This window comes from Corvus brachyrhynchos, unplaced genomic scaffold (genome assembly GCF_000691975.1).
Source record: "Corvus brachyrhynchos isolate BGI_N302 unplaced genomic scaffold, ASM69197v1 scaffold14, whole genome shotgun sequence".
NCBI lineage: Eukaryota > Metazoa > Chordata > Aves > Passeriformes > Corvidae > Corvus > Corvus brachyrhynchos.
Window position 1 is genome coordinate 20488731 of NW_008239110.1, and position 18734 is coordinate 20507464.

The window sequence follows — 18734 nt, forward strand, 5'->3', positions numbered from 1 at the left end:
TTCAGGAACATGTGCAAAGAAGCCACCCAAATGGACAAGAAATTTGAATATTCTCTTTCCTGGCTTTTTGCTTTAGAATGAGAGGACTGCAGGTATGAATCTGTCAAAGTAGGTAATTAATTTTTTTATTTGTTTGTTTCTGTTTTGATTTATATCTGTTGTGACTTAATTTCATGTCTCTATTTACATGTACAGTAAGTCAATGTAGGTTTTACTGTGTTATACCTGTTGTGCATTTTTGTGTTCTAGACTATGAGAGCAGGACTCTGTCTCAGCCTGCTTTTGGGAGAATTGGCTTTTGGAGCAATAATCAGTAAGATGTGGGGTACCCTTTTCCCAAAGCAGAAATGACAGCTTATCTAGAGTACTCCAAGTAAAATACATTGTGTACAGGTCCCTGTAAAGTTCCATGTTGCAGAAATGCAGAAATACCCATTGGCACCAAAACAGTGTTTTACACTGTGCACTGGGCTGGGGAGGTACCTGTGAGATACCCTTACCCTTAGAAATACCTAATAACTCTTGTCTGTATTCAGTGGAGTTATTGAGTATATTGGAAACTATCAGCTACAGGTGAAATTTGGGAAAATTTCCAGAAAGTACCGATGACTTAGAACAGCGTAGCAGCAAGTGTACAACTCCTTTTAATTTCACCCATTGAAAATTACAAGCTGGAAAAGCCGTTATGAGTTGTTTTGAGAGGTCCGTGTTTTATCATCAGCTTGAAATTGTGCTTCTGGCTGTTAGTCACTGGGCTGCCAAAATTCAAGTGGCTTGAAGTGTGAGAGCTACTGGACCTGCAAGGCAACAACGGGAAGGAGGTTATTTTATGGCTGATCTCCCTGTATGTGCAGTGTGTTTCCCTATGATAAGGTGGCTGTATCAGCCCCACCTATTAAAGTTGTCTGACACTTCCCATCACAGTCTTTGTTTTCAGATGATTATAATGTAGCCAAACTATAGCTGTCTGAGTGGAAATCTGACTTCTTGTACTGGCATGCTGAAGTGCTTCGTGTAGAAATTAATCAAAATTGGTTCTCCAGGTTTGGGGTTTCTTTTAATAAGGCTAGAGAAATTGTTTTGCACAGTGAAGATAATCCCCTCTTTGTGGAACTCTAAATGTACTTGTGTGATCTTTGATCTGCAGATCACCATTTCGTGATCTCATTAGGGTGAGGAGAGTCAGTGTAGGCTTTGCATTAATGTAGAAAATGTGGACCCTAATGGATTTGTTCACGTGTACTGTGTGGGCTGCCAAAGGTATTTTCAAGTCCTGTTTGGCTCTCATTTCTTGCCTGAGTGCATCTGTGTTTTCTGAGTGGAAACTGGACACTTGGAAGAGAAGTGGCTATTGGCTAAAGGACAGCTTTTATCTCCGTGAAATCAGACCAAATCTGGCAAAGCTGTAAGCTGCTTAAAGAACACGTAATTCCAATATGCTCTTGCTTGATGGATGTTTTCAGCCTTATTCCCTATAGTTTATCTCTGTGTGCCCAGGCTGGGACAGCTCAGGCTGAGCAGATGTCTCCCGTAACTGAAGTTCGCAAACTGCCGCTGGCTACACTGGCCCTGGATGTCACTACAAAGATCAGGGGCTCTTTCTCTTCATTGCCAATGCTTTATAAAATTATAATACAAAGTTATAATATTTTAAAGAATAACAGAGGAGACCTTGGTCTTGGCAACAGATTAGATCTGGCTGTGGAAGACCACCAAATACAGGGACTGGGGGCTTATGGGGCAGTGAAAACAGTATTTGGGTTACTCTGCTGGGTAAAAGCAACCAGGATTTAGTGGCCTAGATCAAAGACAGACAAAGAAATTAAGGTAATGAATGAGGAAGGGAGTTAAGGCATAGACAGCCAGAGGTTATTTTACCAGCCTTGAACAGAAGAAATGGGGCTGGTGGGCCATATAGCCAAAGCAGGCATTTCCTGCAGGAGGGACTGGAATAGTGAAAAAAAATTCCGCTGTAGTGTCTATGAGAAGATGAACTTCAATCAGCAGGCTAAGCAGTAAACACTAAAATTGTCTCAGAAAGACAAAATGGGAAGACTTACGTGTGAGGCAGCACCAGCCTAAGGAAGGAGAGAATAAGAGAAGGGACAGAAGACGGTTTCGTGGGTTTTGTGGTTCTAGTTCTACACATGAATCGAGGCATCAATACATAACTGAAAGAAAGAATGCTACTCTGTTTTTCAAACCGAAACAACTGTACACAACACCTATTCTAAATGCATTTGCAATTCTGCAGTGCCAAAAACTCAGAATGAATGGATTCCAGAGATAAAATATCCCATGCAAACTTAATTTTGGCCTTGCTTATTTACATCCAGAAGATATTTCCCTTTGCCTAACACATGCAAAAAATAGGGGGATTGAACAGTCTGTGAAAGTTCAAGTCACAGTTATTTTAATAGCAAAGAATTTTAATAAATATATTACACTAGCTGTTAAAGGTCCCTTGTTCTGAGCTAAATAGTATGTCGTATTTTAGAAAAAATTATGAAAGAAATAATTTTTAAACCCAAACTATTCTGTTGGAACCTAGAGGAAAATGAAATCTATGTTAAAATGTGTGCAGCAAAGTGGCAATGGAAATGTACAAATAGAAACAATAGTGATAACTAGGCTTACTTTGAATGCCCAAGTTTGCAACTCTGTTCTTCTAATGTTCTTCTAATTCTTGTCTTGGAGGAAATGGCTTGGTTTTCTCCACAAGACAGTCCAACAAGGTTATAATACTCATGCAGAGTGGAGGATACTGGATCAGGACCCAAGAATGAAAGCAGGGGGTCACTAAACTGCCCCTGTAGACACCACCTGAAGGTGTGTAAAGGCTGTGTGTAGCTTCCACGTGAATTTGAATTACTGCCATGAACTCTGATGAGTATTTTTTCACCACAAGATCAGTATTTAATTAAAATTATGCATATTACATATGGTGCTTCCCCCCCCCTCCCCCCCATCACAATATTGGCAGGTGTGCATATGGCTTTATTTTACTTCTTGCACCTGCTTGGAAGAATGAAGTGTTTTGTGTATGTAATCTTTTGCAAGTTTGTTTCTGTTTGAAGATTTTGCCTGCTTAATGACCAGTAAATGAGCTCCCTGACAGAACAAACCCCTCACATATTCCAATATTCTTTACCAGATGCTGACAGCTTGCACGCAGAGAAGGTGAGCACCTGAATTAGGTGCCTGTTAGGAATGGCTGTCTGCTCAATGGAAAGGATTTAATTTGTGGTTTAGGACCCACCTCTTTTCATTAATTATAGAGGAAGCTAAAATGAGACATGCATATCTGGAATAAAGTTACACTGCCAAATTAAAGTTCAGCAGTGTGATGTCTTTCAGTTCTCATCTGTTACTGCCTAGCGAGTCAGTCTTGTTCACGCTCACCAGGGCAGAGCTGCCACGAGAAGCCCTTAATGACAAGCCTTCCTTTCATCAGATGCAGCAGAGGGCTCATACACTTCTGCTTGCAAAATCAGAGCAAATTCTGCCACAAGCAGATGGAAGGTGTGTGATTTTATAATTTACGAAGTGGTTGGTTGTAATTTTGGAGAATAAGCTCAAGCTTGAGTTTCCATTAGATCATGGCAATTGTAATGGTAAGTAGACAGAGACAACAATGGAAAAATATATTTTAATTGGAACAAAGTTGTGATTATGCCTGTTCCCAAGAGCAAATTCTGTTTGCTCTATGCTGATAGCCCCTAGGTGCACTTAGCAATTTGGAAATTTTGAATTCAGAATAACAGCTTCAATTCTGTTTTCTCCCCACTTTGTATGCCTTAAACAGACAGAATCAGCAAGAAGTGAATAGGCAAGACTTAAGTTTTTCCAAACAAGTAACATACAAATGAAACCATATGACTACAAACAATAGCTCTTGTGTCCTATTCCTGCTATTTGCAGGTCCATATAATGTTCCTTTGGCTAGCTACCAGAACGCATAAAATGCTTTTAGGCAGCTGCGTCCCATTAAAGCCACATGTTACATTACATCAATAAGGAACCATAGAAGTGCAGAGCTGACAGGGATTTTAGAAGACCACTTTTTTATCTTCATAGACTGAGAAAGGATCAAGCATGCCACCATGGAAGATATTAAAAGCCCTCAAAGGAGGAGATTCCAGAACTCTTTAGTCTATTTTGGCATTTCCCTTCTCTGACTGTTAGATAACTCTTTGTAATATCCAGAGTTAGTTACTTTACTTTTTTTTTTCTCATTTCTCATGGTGGACATTGTAAACTGTTGATTACTGTCCTTTTATAGCGCTCTGTTACTTACTGTAAGATCACTGTCATATCTGTTCCCAGCCTCCACTTCAGAGAAAAGAAAACCAATTACCACAGTATTTTTTTTATCTTTTCATCACCTTTTCTGTTTAAATTCTCTACTACTATTACAGTTCTCTGGATTCTGATTTGTTTAAATTTTTCTTGGAAATGGATGAAATAATTTCTTCAGCTGAAGAGCCATCATTGACCAATATAGCAATCAATGGCTTCTGTGGGTACATGTGATGCATTTGCTGCCTAGTCAAATATTGTCTTGGTGCATTTGATTTGATTATATTCTATAATATTTCTATAATGTGAAATTAATATAAAACATAGAAATGAATTTCTGCCCCTTGGCTATGGTCTAAACAAAAGAACACATGGATCTGAGTATTAAAAGAATCACTTTTTTTTTACAGTATTTTTGTTAAAAACAAATTACGCAACCACAAGGAGGACTTTGTTAGCAGTCTCTCTTAAGCCACAAATTTCTGAGTTTTGCTCATATACTGAGATTAAATGGGGAATAGTTAAAAAGGTTAAGACTCATCATAGATGAATAGATGAATTAGGGGGTATTTGACAGAAATCTGCGAAGTTATACATGATGTTGACAGTTTATAATTTTTTTCAGTACATGAAAGCTAACAGAAGCCAGGCTCAAAACAAGCAGAAGATGGGTCTGGTTTTTTTTTTTTATGCAATAGTCATGCAGCAAGTTAGTGTTAAAGCATTTTATGGCTACTTTACATGTGTGATAATTCACATATGTTTGAGGACACGTGGATAAGTTTGTGTAAAAGATTATGTATATGGTTAGTAAATGGATAAACCAGGGTCAGTAAAGGGACAAACAAGACCCATTTCTCTGAGGGAGAATAGCTGGAGCTTAGTAAAGTACTCAGAAATATCATATGTACTTGATCCTTGAGTATCTGCTTCTGTTCAGCTCTGAAGATGTGGCACTAGAAGAATTGCCTAGTCTGTGCACCTGTCTGCACCAATGGACCAATCCTGTCATACTACCAGAAACCAAGGCAGTTTCCTAAGAGCATTGCCTTCTCACCAGAGTTTGAAAGTTACTTTTTTTCGCCTGAGAGGAGAGATACTATCTCCCTACCTCTGCACATTATTTCATCAGGCTCTCTTTTATCCTTCTTTAAGGAGGTATTCATGGGTGGATGTGTTTGGAAAAATTATGAGTGGCATAGAATGAAATCAAATATATAGAATACCATTATCATTTAGCAGAACAGGAAAGAAAATGGACCCTCCTTCAGTAACTGTGATTTAAGAAGTAACAGAAAGTATACACTAAAAATTAAGAGAAACTGAAGAGGATAAAACCTAAACATTCTACTCTGTGCAAGCTTATTCAAACAAAGGACAGCATTTCAGAGTTAGGTATAGCTGTGATATACATATCATACAGGTAGGTTCCAATCTGTTCTTCTAAATTTTCTTTGCAAAATATGGATACAGTGACAAAGGAAGGGAAGGGGGGAAGGAGGGAAGGCAAATGAAAGAAGACGTTGCTTGAATAAAAAAATTTTGAAAGATTGAAAACTGAAAATAGATATTAATTTAATATTGTCTTCTTGACTAGTTAAGATACTTTTTAATCTGAGAAGTGGCTATATCTTTATGTATAAATCACTGTGTTGAAAAGTGAAACAACATTAAGATAAACTCTAAATGAAGGCTGGAAGTTGAAACAAGCTTCTAAAAAAAGCCCCTTTACCTAACAAATCATGTCTGTATGGTGCACCAATGGAAGACATCAAATCTGCAGTAAGGTCAGTGGCACGCAGCATTACCAAAAAGAGACATCTGTGTTTCAGACCTTGGAAAAGAGATAGCACTTTAAAGCATTTGTCTGCGCTCCTTAAGCTCGTTCATGGGCATGGAGGAGTTGCATACAAACATTCTTTGAAAAAATACAGACGAAGTAATTTTTGTGTCAGTGAAAACTCAAAGAGGGCAGTAAATCATTTAGAGGAGCAGCCTTTTTTTCTGTCCAGCTTAAAGGACTAAGAGATTGGGCTTGGACAAAGTAGAATGTTTGGACAGAATTCGTGGAAAAGAGTTTATTTTTAAATTCAGGACAAAAGGCAGAGCCTCAGGATGGCTATTCCCTGGCAATCAGATAAGAGGAAGATTGTTCATCATTACATGGAGGTTGTGGAAACTTTCAAATTTAGAACTCAAGATACCAGAAATAGCAAAGTTGCTCTTCAGACTTCAGTGCAAGTTGTGTTTTAATACTCCCTGTGTTTTAATCCTCTCAGAATTCTTTGGTTAAGGAGTAATGTAGTACTTTTGTGAACAAAACAAAAAGTAAACAGATGAAAAGGTAATTCAGATGGCATCTTTTCCATAAGTTTGATTGTTTTAAAGTTTTTTTCTTTTTTTTGTCTTCTAATGGGGAGTTTTCCTTGTCAATATCTTTATAACAAGAATGCCTCCCCCAAATTCATATAAGATCTCCATGTCCCAAAGCTCTTAAGAGAATACTGACCCATTGCAGCATTTTTTTCAGTTTGTTGCTACACATTTCAAAAGATCAAATCATTCCCCCCAGAAAGCTCACATCTTATCAGCGGAGCGGTGCTTGAGCTGTAGAGAAGGCAGCTCGGACCATGCAGTATCTCTTCACTATCTGCTTCTTGATTTAGCAGTTCCTGGGCTAGCTAATTTCTGAAATGGGTCACAGTAGCATGGATTTTCAGCTGGTCCAAAAGACATACTCTCCACAAGGTATCCCCCTTACACCTCAGTGCCCAATCCCTCCCTCCTCCCACTCCTCCATGTGCCAGGGCACCCTATGCGGGTGCAGCCAGTGCTCTCAGGCACATGCTGTCCCCTCTAGAGGTAGTATGGGATCCTGACCTGGTTTTTGCTTCTTTTTTCATTTTTTCATTTGCTTCTGCTTCTTTTTAAATTTTTTCGTTTCCCCCCCTATTGTTTACTACTGGGAACATTGACTGAGTTTGTGGTGAGTCACTGGTAACCATGGACAAGCTGGCCTGAATTATCTTTAAACTAAAGACGAATGGAAGGTGACTGGAGAATTAAAGAGACTTTTTCCAGCAAGAGGTTAGTATGTCAAGAGGTTAGTGCATGGCTTGTGGGGTCCAAGGAGGGACATCACGATGCAGTGGGAGAACTGCAGTGTGCAATTTACTTATGTCCATTGACACAGGACTTAAAGAATTTTTTTTTTTTTTAATGAGGTTGGAAAGGCATTAATGCAATAACTAAACAAGCATACTGTCTCCTCTGTCTTGTGGATATTAAGTAAGACGTCTTAAAACTTACCTTATTTTATTACTATTGAATTCTCTGTTCTTTGCAATGTTAAATGGTCATAGCAATGTAACTATAGATAACTTCACTGAATTTGGCAACGTTGCTATCCAGGCCAGCTGGAATTAATTTTTAAGTTATGATTTTTATAAGAAATCTAGTGCTGTTCTTACTGTCACATGGTAATTCACTTCTTTCACTAATTTGATAATTTTTTGTTTGGAAAGGGCCATGGATTTCTGGCGAGCTTTTTCTTCTATAATTTAATACTCTTTGATTCACATAAACTGTAGCAATACTATCCAGTAAATAATCTTTTAGCATTTGTGCCATTTCTTGTTCAACAATAAAGATAAATTTGCAGGAAGATTACCAGAAATACCCTATTTTCTTTTTTCTTTTTTGGAAAGAAGTAATTTTCTTCTCTTTATCCTTTTTTCCAGTATCTCCCTAAATACTAATAAATTTTTTAAAATATTGGCAGCTCTTGTCTACAAGATATGCTCAGAATTTGCTATGGAGTTCATGGTCTGCACTTATGTACAGATGTACAATTCCACTTGCCTTCTACTCTCCAGCAGGCTTTTCTTTCTAATTGCAGAACCAGAGAATGAAAGCATCTGTAGTTTTGTGGAGAAAAATTGGTCCTGTGCTCTTAGGGAAGCTGAGATCCAGTGCGAGCTTTAGGATGAATCGATACCCCCGATTCCTGCAGTTTTAGCTGCCAAACTGGTAGGGGGTCGTTATCCCAGGGGTTGTGGCTAAAAGGCCAGAAGCACATGTAGAGTCATGCTGTTCACATGGGTGAGTTGAAGAGCAAGCTTGACTATAATGCTGGACTCATTAATACCAGGTGCTCAAGTATGGCTGGTGACAGAAATTACGCAGGCTGGCTCAAACACTTTCTGTCACAATTTTATGGGATAAAGCCCTGTTTTCAACCATAGTTGACCTACACTCCTAGACACTTTGCACTGGCCTTCAGTAATAACATCTGAGAAGTGATCCAAATCTGTGTTTAATGACCAGTCTTTAAATCCTCTACAAATGTCGTCCTGAGATTTTACTTCCCCACCTCTGATTAAAAGGTGTGATCAGATCATTGCAAAGCGACCAGATCACTGTGGAAATTTTAGGAGAAGTGCCAAGAAGTGCCAAGTGTCTTTTGGAACTGCTCTGCTGCTAGATTAGCGAGACAAAGATTGCATTGGCTGCCTCAAATAGTGCCCTAGGGTATAATCTATCAAGTCTTTAATAGGTGTTGTTTAATGTTATCCCCAATGATTAATGGTTTTGAAAATTCTTTGTTGTTACCAGTTATGCAAGCACAGCACTCTGCTTTTTCTCGAAGCTGTTCTTCTCTTCCTAATTATCAATTTTATCATCTCCAATTACATTTGGAAAGCAAGCAAAAGTAAATGTTCTGAAATCTGGCAAGAATCCGTAGGGTTTCCCCTGAGATCTTAACTTCTTTTTGCACTTCTCTGCACTTTCCTCTTCCTGCAATTAATTCTTTCCTCTATGTTACTATTTTCTAGTGCTCCTGGGAAGAGTGGAAGGAAAGGGAGGAGCACAGAACAAGCACCAATTTTTTTTTCTATGTCAGCTCATTCCCCTTTCCGCTTAGTCTAAAATCCTGTTGCATTTCTCACAGATATTTGGCCATTAGCTTAAAGTAAACAGAATTCTTTTAATTGCTTTCATTCCTCTTCCTTTTCCTCTTCCTTTTCCCTGTGTCATCCTTACTACTTTTTTTGACACAGTGGAGAAAACTCTTGTCTTTCCTGTTGCTCAGGCCTGGGTTTCAGCTCTGCTTTGGACATCTTTGCTGTATGCAGTCCAGTGCTGAATCACTAATTAAAATTAAGCCCTTTAAATAAAATTGAAATTAATAAAAAATAATTAAGTAAATTTAAAATAATCTCCAAGTTTATTCAGGCTCTTTTATTAGATGGTACTCCACACACACTAAATTTTCAAGCAGCTCATCTTTTGTGTTTTCTCCCCACTAAGGGCTTCACACCAATGCAGGACTAATTCCTGGATGCCAGTGAAATCCAGGAAAGCTCTCTACTACAGTGCTTTGGGATCTGTCCTGAAATGCCCAGCCTTTGGGATGTTAGCCCAAATGTGACAGAAAGAAAGTGCAGAATCACTGTCTGCACAGTCCAGGAATTAGAAGACAAAACTTCTGGGTTTGAGCATCAGAGGTTCAAGAGGTCTGGACCAAGAAGCTGGACTGCCTTGCCAAGTGGGTAGGATCATAAAATCATTTAAGTTGGAAAAGACCTTTGAGTCCAATCATTAACCCAGCACTGTCAAGTCCACACTAAACTACATCCCTAAGGGCCAGATCTACGTGCTTTTAAAATACCTCCAGGGATCGTGACTCACCACTTCCCTGGGCAGCCTGTTCCAGTGCTTCTTTAGTGAAGAAATTTTTCCGAATATCCAATCTAAACCTCCCCTAATGCAACTTGAGGACATTTCCTCTTGTCCTATCACCTGTTACTTGGGAGAACAGACTGACCATGTACCTGGCTACAATCTCTGTTCAGGTAACTACCTGAGGCTGAGCCTCACCCGAGGCTGCTTTTCTCCAGGTTAAACAACCTCAGCTCTCTCAGCTGCTTCTCTTAAGACTTGGGTTTCACAACTTTCACCAGCTCCAATGCTGTTCTCTGGACTCCCTCCAGCACCTCAATGTCTTTCTGGGAGTGAGGGGCCCAGAACTGGACATGAACTTGAGGTGTGGATGTGGAGAACAGATGTGGAGGAACTGGAAGGAAGATAGGAGGTTCTGGTGAGTGCCAGACTTGGAGAGTATGCCTTGTGGTCAGCTAACTCAGGCTTTTATTGCAAGTTACATGCTATGAGAACTTATTGTTAGTTAATTTAAAAAAAGACTAAGTCATGCAATTGCATTATGTTCCTCTTCTCTTAAAGATGAGCTTCTGTTCTTCACAAATGCACTGATCAGTTAGAAAATTTTGCCCAAAAGGTAAAAAAAAGAGACACCCTCCTCCCCAAAAAAATCCCCAAAACCAAACCCACCAGATTTTACAGCTGGTGCTGACCAGGCTCACCTGGCTCTTTTGGCAGCCAAGGAGCAGCAGGGCTGGCTAGTTAGGCCTCTACATCAGCCTGTCTTTCTGCTTTATTCTTTCTTTTCCCCTCTTTCTCTTGCTGAACATGCTGGCTGCACACTTACTATCTTGCAGAACTCACTTGCCTGTGTTTCTGAGAAGACTTCAGGCAATTTTGTACAGGATTAGTGGTGAAAAACTGGTAACTGAATCTCGGGAAGATTTATGTGAAAGGGCAGCTTTATGGTTGAAGTGAAGCCATTAAAGGATTCACTACCTCTGATAGATTCCTGTAAAAGTAAATGTGTCAGAGTTGCTGTTGATTAAATTTGCCTGAGTTGTACTTCCCTGGATCAGTTTATCCCTCAGCAGCCTGGTGGGATGGCTGTGTGGGTAGAAATGCATAACAAACTCTGAGCAAGGTGGCTATTATGTTCATGCAGTGTGAATTAACTCATTAGTATTTAAAAAGCTTAAGACATTTTTTCCCCCTTCAATTCACCTTTATTTCAGACAGAGAAGCACAAAAAACAAGGATTTTTTTTATTTTCCATCAGCAGTGACTTCTTAGGGTACAAGATTCAAGGAATGTTCTTGGCTTGTGTGTTAAGAAGCATTCATTTCTTCATGCGAGTTAAAGAATGCCAGTCCCACAAATTTAGAAATTAGTTTGCATGTCCTTATAAATTTGTCAGTATGTTCCTTTTTTATTTGTTTGAAGTCTCAAAATAATTGTTCTTTGATATTTTTAGGGAATCTGAAAACAAGGCGGTAATATCTTTAGTCTTTTTCTTTTTCTTAAAGAGTTATATTAAAAACTAAAAGCAGTAATTTTCTTATATCCTGTTTCATAAACAGAGATGTGCCAGATTTTTTCCTCAATTTTTAATAAAAAAGAAAGGTTTAAATATGTATTTAAATATAGAGTGCTTTTAAGGATGAATTTACTGATAGTTTCTGCCAAAGTGCTCTGCAAAAGGAGGATTGAGAACAGGACAGAAGATCCTTGTTTTATTTATCTTTCTGGTTTCTCTGTTCAGTTTAGGCTTTTTGTAGATTTTTCTCAAGAGTATGTTTACTGAAAATACCGCATGTTAAGCTGGAGCTAAGAGGGGAGGTTCCTGTGACTTGAATAACCTTTCCCAAAAACATATATGTATTCTGGTTCATGGAAGCTGCAGCTGGCACAGGAAGCCTCCTCCACAGATGGAAATAGCTGGAGATGGCTAAGTGCAGGGAGAATTGCCATGGATGCTTACCTGTTCCTCCAAGACACCTGCTTATAGATGGTGTTGGAAACTTTCCACTGGGCAGTTGTCTGACCCAGCATGGCCAGCCCTATCTACTGTGTGGTGGCCTGGATTCCCTGAATATGGAGGACAGGATTTGCTCTCCAGCACTGTTTCCACAAGGGACTTGTGGGTGAGGGTTACTGCAATGGCATGTCCTTGCTGTCCAACTGGAAAGCTGCTTTCTTGAGAACCACACACTAAGGTGTCTGTGTGTAAGGCTCAGTTGTTGGTAATTAATTTTGCCCAATCTTCAAAGGGAAAAATGAATTGAATCACTTCAGAAGCTTCAGTCTATCAAGAGGAAATATGTGATAGAAACATCTCATGGCATGTTTCACTGCCGATATGCTCTCCAAATCTAATAATTACAAATAGGGTTTGACTCAAGCACCAAGAGCATACTTTTAGGAGTTTGGTCTGCAACCTTCAGCTGGCTACAGAGAAACCTGAACTCGTGTGGTTTTAGTTTTTCTCACCTGTGTCCTAAAGGTTTCAGGTACTGTTTCATACTTAAGGCATGGAGTGCTGGGCCTGTGGAAGATACAGGCAGAGACTGAGAGGTCTTTTTGGTTGCCTGTGCTGGCAAACAGATGTGGTGCAGAGTAAATTATCAGTGCTGTGTTGTCTGAAGATTCACAAATGTGAATGTTTGCTGGTTCCTAGCTACCTATGTGCATTTGTTTCCTCATCCTACTTAGCCTACACAACAGCCTCCGTTGTGTTTCTGGGCGATAGAATGTATTTCCTATTTTTCCTCACAGAAGTCACAGGAATCTCTGTTCAGGGGTAGGGTAGTGGTTGTTTTGCTTGGCAACTCACAGAACCTGTGTACTGCACACATGGATGCAAGTGTGTGTCACAGCTCATCCCCTCCTTTTGAAGAGGACATAAGCAAGTAGTGAGAGGTAACAGAAATTTGTCAGCTGGTAAAATTCTGATTCAGTGAATATGAACAAAGTTTTGGAAGCAGAACAGTGAGCTTTCTTTTCCCGCCGTTTTCTCTGTTCCTCCATTGAAAACTCAGGCACAACATTTTTTTTCCATGACTCCTCTTACTGTTCCCTGGCTACAGACCCTCTCCTCTCGTTTAACACCTGACTTCTGTAACATAAAAGCAATAGGTCTGGAAAAGGATGTGGATCTGAAGTGGAAGAGGCAGTACGTGCCTCATGCCAATGGAAGGAGGCACAGGTTGCTATGGAACTCAGCCTCCCCAGGAACAGAGAAAGTGCCCAGGTGGGTGAGGTGTCTGTCCTGCTGGTTTTCCTGGCTGCCGCAGCCATCCTGCCCTGGGTTGAAGGACAGAAGAGCTCACAGCACTACGAGTAATGCTGGGAAAGAAATAAGAGTTTGGGAGCTCCCGTACAACCCATGAGCAGGTAAATAAATGCTTAGAAGTGCTTATAGTTCCGTGACAATCAAAATAATTAGATCCAGTGTCTTTTCTGCTACGTGCTGGTGGTTATGCTATGTGCTTGAAATTTTACTGTTCGTTGTTGTATTTATCTTCATCATATTATTTTGGAACCTCAAGCTACTGTTCATTTTAAACAGATTCTGCCCTCTAAATATAGATCCTGTAGAGGCTAAGTTAAATAATGACAACAGTATTAGAAATTCCTTTTGACCTAACTGTTGACATTAATGACTAGTGACAATTTCCTTTTCCTATATATGCAATTTGAGTCAAATGAGCTTTCTTACTAATGTGCTGCTGTTTTTGTGGAGTAATTTGAGTTTATTTTCTAGATCTGTAACATGGGCAGCTTCTGCAAGGATCACCTTGCTGCGCATTGTTCCAGGCTAACGCTGTTCTTGGAATACTGTGCGTGTAGTATTAAATGTTTTAATTCTGTGCCTGATTTACATTCACATTGTCCCTAGAGTTAGCTGGCTAGTACATTTAGAGAGGGATGAAATTAATGTCAAAAAAGCCCACTGTCAATCTCAAAATATATTTATAAAATTCACCCCAGTCCCCATCAGTTTGTTTTCCAGGTAAAACTCTATAATGAAAAAAGCATTATGAAACATCATTAACTTGCTGGGTTTTTATATTAAGGATTTAAATTTTTGATATTTTGTTAGAAAATCAGCTTTAATTTTGAAATTTCTTTAATGATATTTGATAGTAAATGCTTTCCTTTTTCAAATACTTTTCTGTAGCCTCTTCATTTCTGTCAAATAAAATGTTTTTGATAATCTATTCATAGCTTCATCTTGCACTCTAACAATTCAGCATTTCCATGTGGTGGTCATATTTAAGTGAAAAGTTGGAAGAGTAAGGGCAGAAGAGAGAAGAGCTGTTACTTTTATTTGTCCCTAAATTCCTCCTACTAAATATGTAGTCTATGCCTTTTGTATTTTCTCGATCTTTCCTCTTTCTTTGTTCACCTCCATCCCACACCAAATCATAAAAAGAAATAATTGTACAGGTCTGTTGTTCCTTGACTTCACTAAGCCTTTTTTCAAGAAGTAGCTACAAAATTGGAGCAAAGCCTGTGATTAAAACGTGCTACTAATGTAAAAGGACAGATAATGAAATGTGATCATTGAGTTTCAGCTGAAAAGTGCTTGTGTTTTTGTTTTCCCTTAATCAGTTGGTGACTCGTGTGGGTTACTATTCCTACAATTTAACTATGAATTCCGATGCCTACTGTAGTTGAGATTTTTTTATTATATCTTTTATAACCTCTTTTTTCTTATCCCTTTACAAATTTTTCATCCTTTAGGTTAGAATTTCCTCTATTTGATTGCTAGGAACAGGTGACTTTATTTTCTTTTTTTTCCTTTCTTGTTTGAAAATTAGAGGAAAAACACAGTTGTTCATAATACTTTGTTATAATAACAAAAAAATATATATGTGCTTTAGTCATAATAAATAGGCCCATATTAATGGGAGGTATTGAATCAGCTCAGACCTCAATTTATTACTAGTCTGTCACTCATAACAACATCTGTTTTTGGCAGGAGCTCAACACTGCAGGTTTGAGTTTCATGACTTCAGACAGTTCCTAATATTAGAAAGATAAATCGACATACACAAAGACAGAAGAGAATTTAATGAAGGTGGATCATCTTTATCTACAATTTTAAACTGGTCTCTTTTCCTGCAATGGTATGCAGGTTTTTAATCAACACATTCTCTAGTTGTTTTTTTTTAATGCTTTTTAGAAGTGGAGGAATTCCCTGTTAAATCACATACTCTGTGAATGTTAAGGAAACCCTAACTTTATTCTGTAGTATGTATTTCCAGAGTAAGATTTTGCTTGATCAGCTTTGTAGATGTTCTTTCCTGTGTCCCTTCCATGGACTGTATGTTTATAACTGGGTGAAAACAAGATCTGTTTAATCTGTGCCTGAATGTGTACTCAGATTCTGAAGTACTAAAAAAATCACAAGTGTCTAGTGACTTACTGGGGAAGCCTTGGTGATTTGTCCATTAGTGCTAAGGTGATTTCTAGATTTCCTAAATCAAATAGGGCTTTCTTTCCTGGGACATCAGTTTAGTGTTAGGAAAAGTTTTGAATTAAAACTGGTTTGAATTAAAGTTTTGGCACTTTAAGGAAAAAGAAATACTCTCTCGCTGGACACTTTGGAAGTAAAACCCAGGCGATGTAAATCATGCTGATCCACCTTCTTCAGATACCTCTGCTCAAGCCAATAAAATTTCTGATTTTCTACTAGGCACTAAGGATCTTGGTGTTGGGTGACAGAAAATGTGTGTAAAGAGCTTCTGGGTACTCTTGAGGCTGTTACAAAGAGTGTTGGGAGGAAAAGGGAAGCTCCCTGCTGGCTCAAACGTACTTTGTCTCTCTTCATGCTCAACAGCCATGGCAAGGAAATTAATTTGTTTAACCTCTTGAAATTAATTTGTTTTAAACCACTTCTAATATTATGTTTCTAAGACTTAATATGTTCATATAAATCCTGACCTTTCTTGAACAGATGGTGATAATGATGGCAACGGGAATGCTATTGAATGGCATATGGGAAATATGAAGCCTAAGTAATATATTTGATTGCTGATGATCAAGAAGGAACCTAAATTTATCACAAGGATATCTTATTTGAATAAATCTGTTCCAAGTTTTCCATAAAAATGTTGATGCTCTTGACCCTGACCAGGCACTCAGATATGTAGTTGTTTGGTGCATACACTTTTGATAATATTTTCTGAAATTACATTTTTAGTCCTGCATTAAATGCTAAATTCAAATTGTATATATTCTAAATTAATTCATAATATTAAGTGACAGAAATAAATAAGGACCTTTCTTATTAAATAGATTGAATTTACAGAAGTTACTACGGCAAAATATTTGGTCTAATTACATTACATCAAAATAACCCAAAGATAGTCTCAGTTGCATTTCAAACATTGCATATACATATTTTTACTTTGTTTAAACTGAAGAAGAACGTGGTAGCATTCTTTTAAAAAAAGTCAAAAAGAAATATATATCTCTAGTCTTTGCAACAATTTGGTAGAATAGGTTGTATTTGTGACATACTGATGGCTGACACCGCGGGCAGTGGATAATGCTGTGTACCCTGACATTTCCCCATTTTTTTCTATTTCTCTTAGCAGAAATAGGGACTGCATAAAACTGGCTACTGTCTTCTATGTGTGAAGTCACATTATGTATGTAAACAGATTAAGAAATATCTCTTATTTCCATTCTCCCCTTAAAGTACAAAATCAATGTTTAACTGTTTGCATTTCTATTAGGGACTGTTTTATCTGCTAGGGATAAAACAGTCTTCAGCAGAAGCAGTAATCCCTGGGGTAGGAGGGTTATGTTTTATTATTACATTAGAACATATTGGAAGCTTTTTTTCCCTGGTTGTAAGGAGTATGATCTTTTTGTTTTATGTCACTACTTGGTATCTTCAATCATAGAATGTCACTAAAGGAGTTTAAATATCTTACACGAGGATGGAGTTTTCTGGGAGAATGGTTTGTGAGCAACAGACGTGTGTTAGTGCTTAGACCAGGTGTGTCATAAATTTGTATGGTGAATTTAAGTAAATTGGGGGGACTGTCTGGTACAAAGGACTATCTTTAGGCTCTTAAGGGCCAACTGTAGCACTGGGATTACTACAATTTGTTCAAATGGCTGTGGATTACAGTTATACACAAGAGGGATTAATAAAGTGATATTATTTATTCCTGCTTGCATGTTAAGACTAAAACATATAGTAAATTTTTGCTCTAAACTACGGGCATAAGGAAGGATGAACATATTATTAGTCTGTTTCTGTTTACTTATACTAAAAATTCCCACTAACTTCATGGCAAACTGTCCCTTTTGAACATACGGAAATTCGGTGATAGCAGTCAGAGTTAAGTTTTTGGGGGGTGGTGAAGAAAATAATTTTGAGAATGTATTAGTATTGCAAATAAAAAGGGGTCCAAACACTGAGTTTATCCATGGATATGGAATAACTTGCTGGCCCTGCTATTTTTCTTGTTAAGTATTCTATTAATATACAAAGAGACTACCTCAGAAAATTGGTTCAATCTAGTCCTACTCTGAGATATAAGTGAGCCCACAGCTTGAAAAGATTGACTTGGTTTCCTCTGGCTCAAGAATTAAGCTACCTACCAAGAAGGTAAAATAGAGATACATGTTTCTAGCAATTTAAATTGATAAAACTGTTCTGCATGCTACTTTAAATAGTGTTCTTTAACTATCTATGAATTGACTTTTTTAGGAAATCGTAATGCACTACCAGGGCAGGTCAACATATTACTGTTTGTCCCAAATAAACTTTCAGTAGAAACTTTATAAACTAAGAGACATATATTGGACAGTATTCAAAAAAAGTAAGTGGAGTATTGAAATGCAATATTTGTCAAATTGCTCATTTGGTGAATGCCTATTTAAGCAGTTCACTACTAAGTGCCAGGTCCTGCACTTGCGTCACAACAACCCCCTGCAGTGCTACAGGTCGGGGGCAGAGTAGCTGGGAAGCTGCCTGGCAGAGAAGGACCTGGGGTGCTGGTCAACAGCAGCTGTACATGAGCCAGCTGTGCCCAGGTGGCCAAGAAGGCCAAAGGCATCCTGGCCTGTAGCAGAAATAGTGTGGCCAGAAGAACCAGGGCAGTGATTGTCCCCATATACCTGGCACTGGTGAGGCTGTCAAGTTTTCACTATAAGAAATGCATTGTGATGCTGGAGTGAGCCAAGAGAAGGACAACAGAGCTGGTGAAGGGTCCAGAGCACAGGTCTTGTGGCTGAGGGAATTGAGGGTGTTTCATCTGGAGAAAGAGAGACTGAAGGGGAACCTTACTGCTCCCTACGACTACCTGAAAGGAGGTTGGAGCCAGGTGGCACTCAGTCTGTTCTCCCAAGTAACAAATGACAGGATGAGAGGAAATGGCCTCCACTTGTGCCAGGGGAGGTTCAGGTTGGATATCAGGATAAATTTCTTCACCAAAAGAGTTGCCGAGTATTGGGACGGGCTGCCAAGTGAAGTGGTTGAGTCCCTATTCCTGGAGTATTTAAAAAACATGTAGATGTAGCACTTAGGGACTTGGTTTGGTGGTGAACTTGGCAGTGCTCAGTTAACAGATGGACTTGATGATTGTAAAGGTATTTTCCAATGTAAATGATTTTATGGTTCTCTATATATCAGTGTTAAAATAGCTGCAGGAAGCAGGCACGTAAAATAACACCGATGCCCTGGTTCCAGCTGTGTAAAGAGATGTTCTACTCTGTTTCAAGTATTCCTCACTCTGCATTAAGCCCCAGGA

At 38.7% G+C, this 18734-nt stretch overlaps 1 protein-coding gene across 4 annotated transcripts in view; it reads left to right on the forward strand.

Moving 5' to 3' along the window:
- The window catches only part of ESR1 (estrogen receptor 1), a 181475-nt gene continuing 162741 nt past the window's right edge, over positions 1–18734 (forward strand). Inside the window, exon 1 of one of the 4 annotated variants that reach the window (XM_008637882.2) lies at positions 1–92. The gene's annotated coding sequence lies outside the window, so the exon portion shown is untranslated. Of the gene's footprint in view, positions 109–7318; positions 7387–13332; positions 13354–18734 lie in introns of those variants that run through there. The other 3 variants (XM_017739475.1, XM_017739476.1, XM_017739477.1) reach the window with 3 other exon arrangements.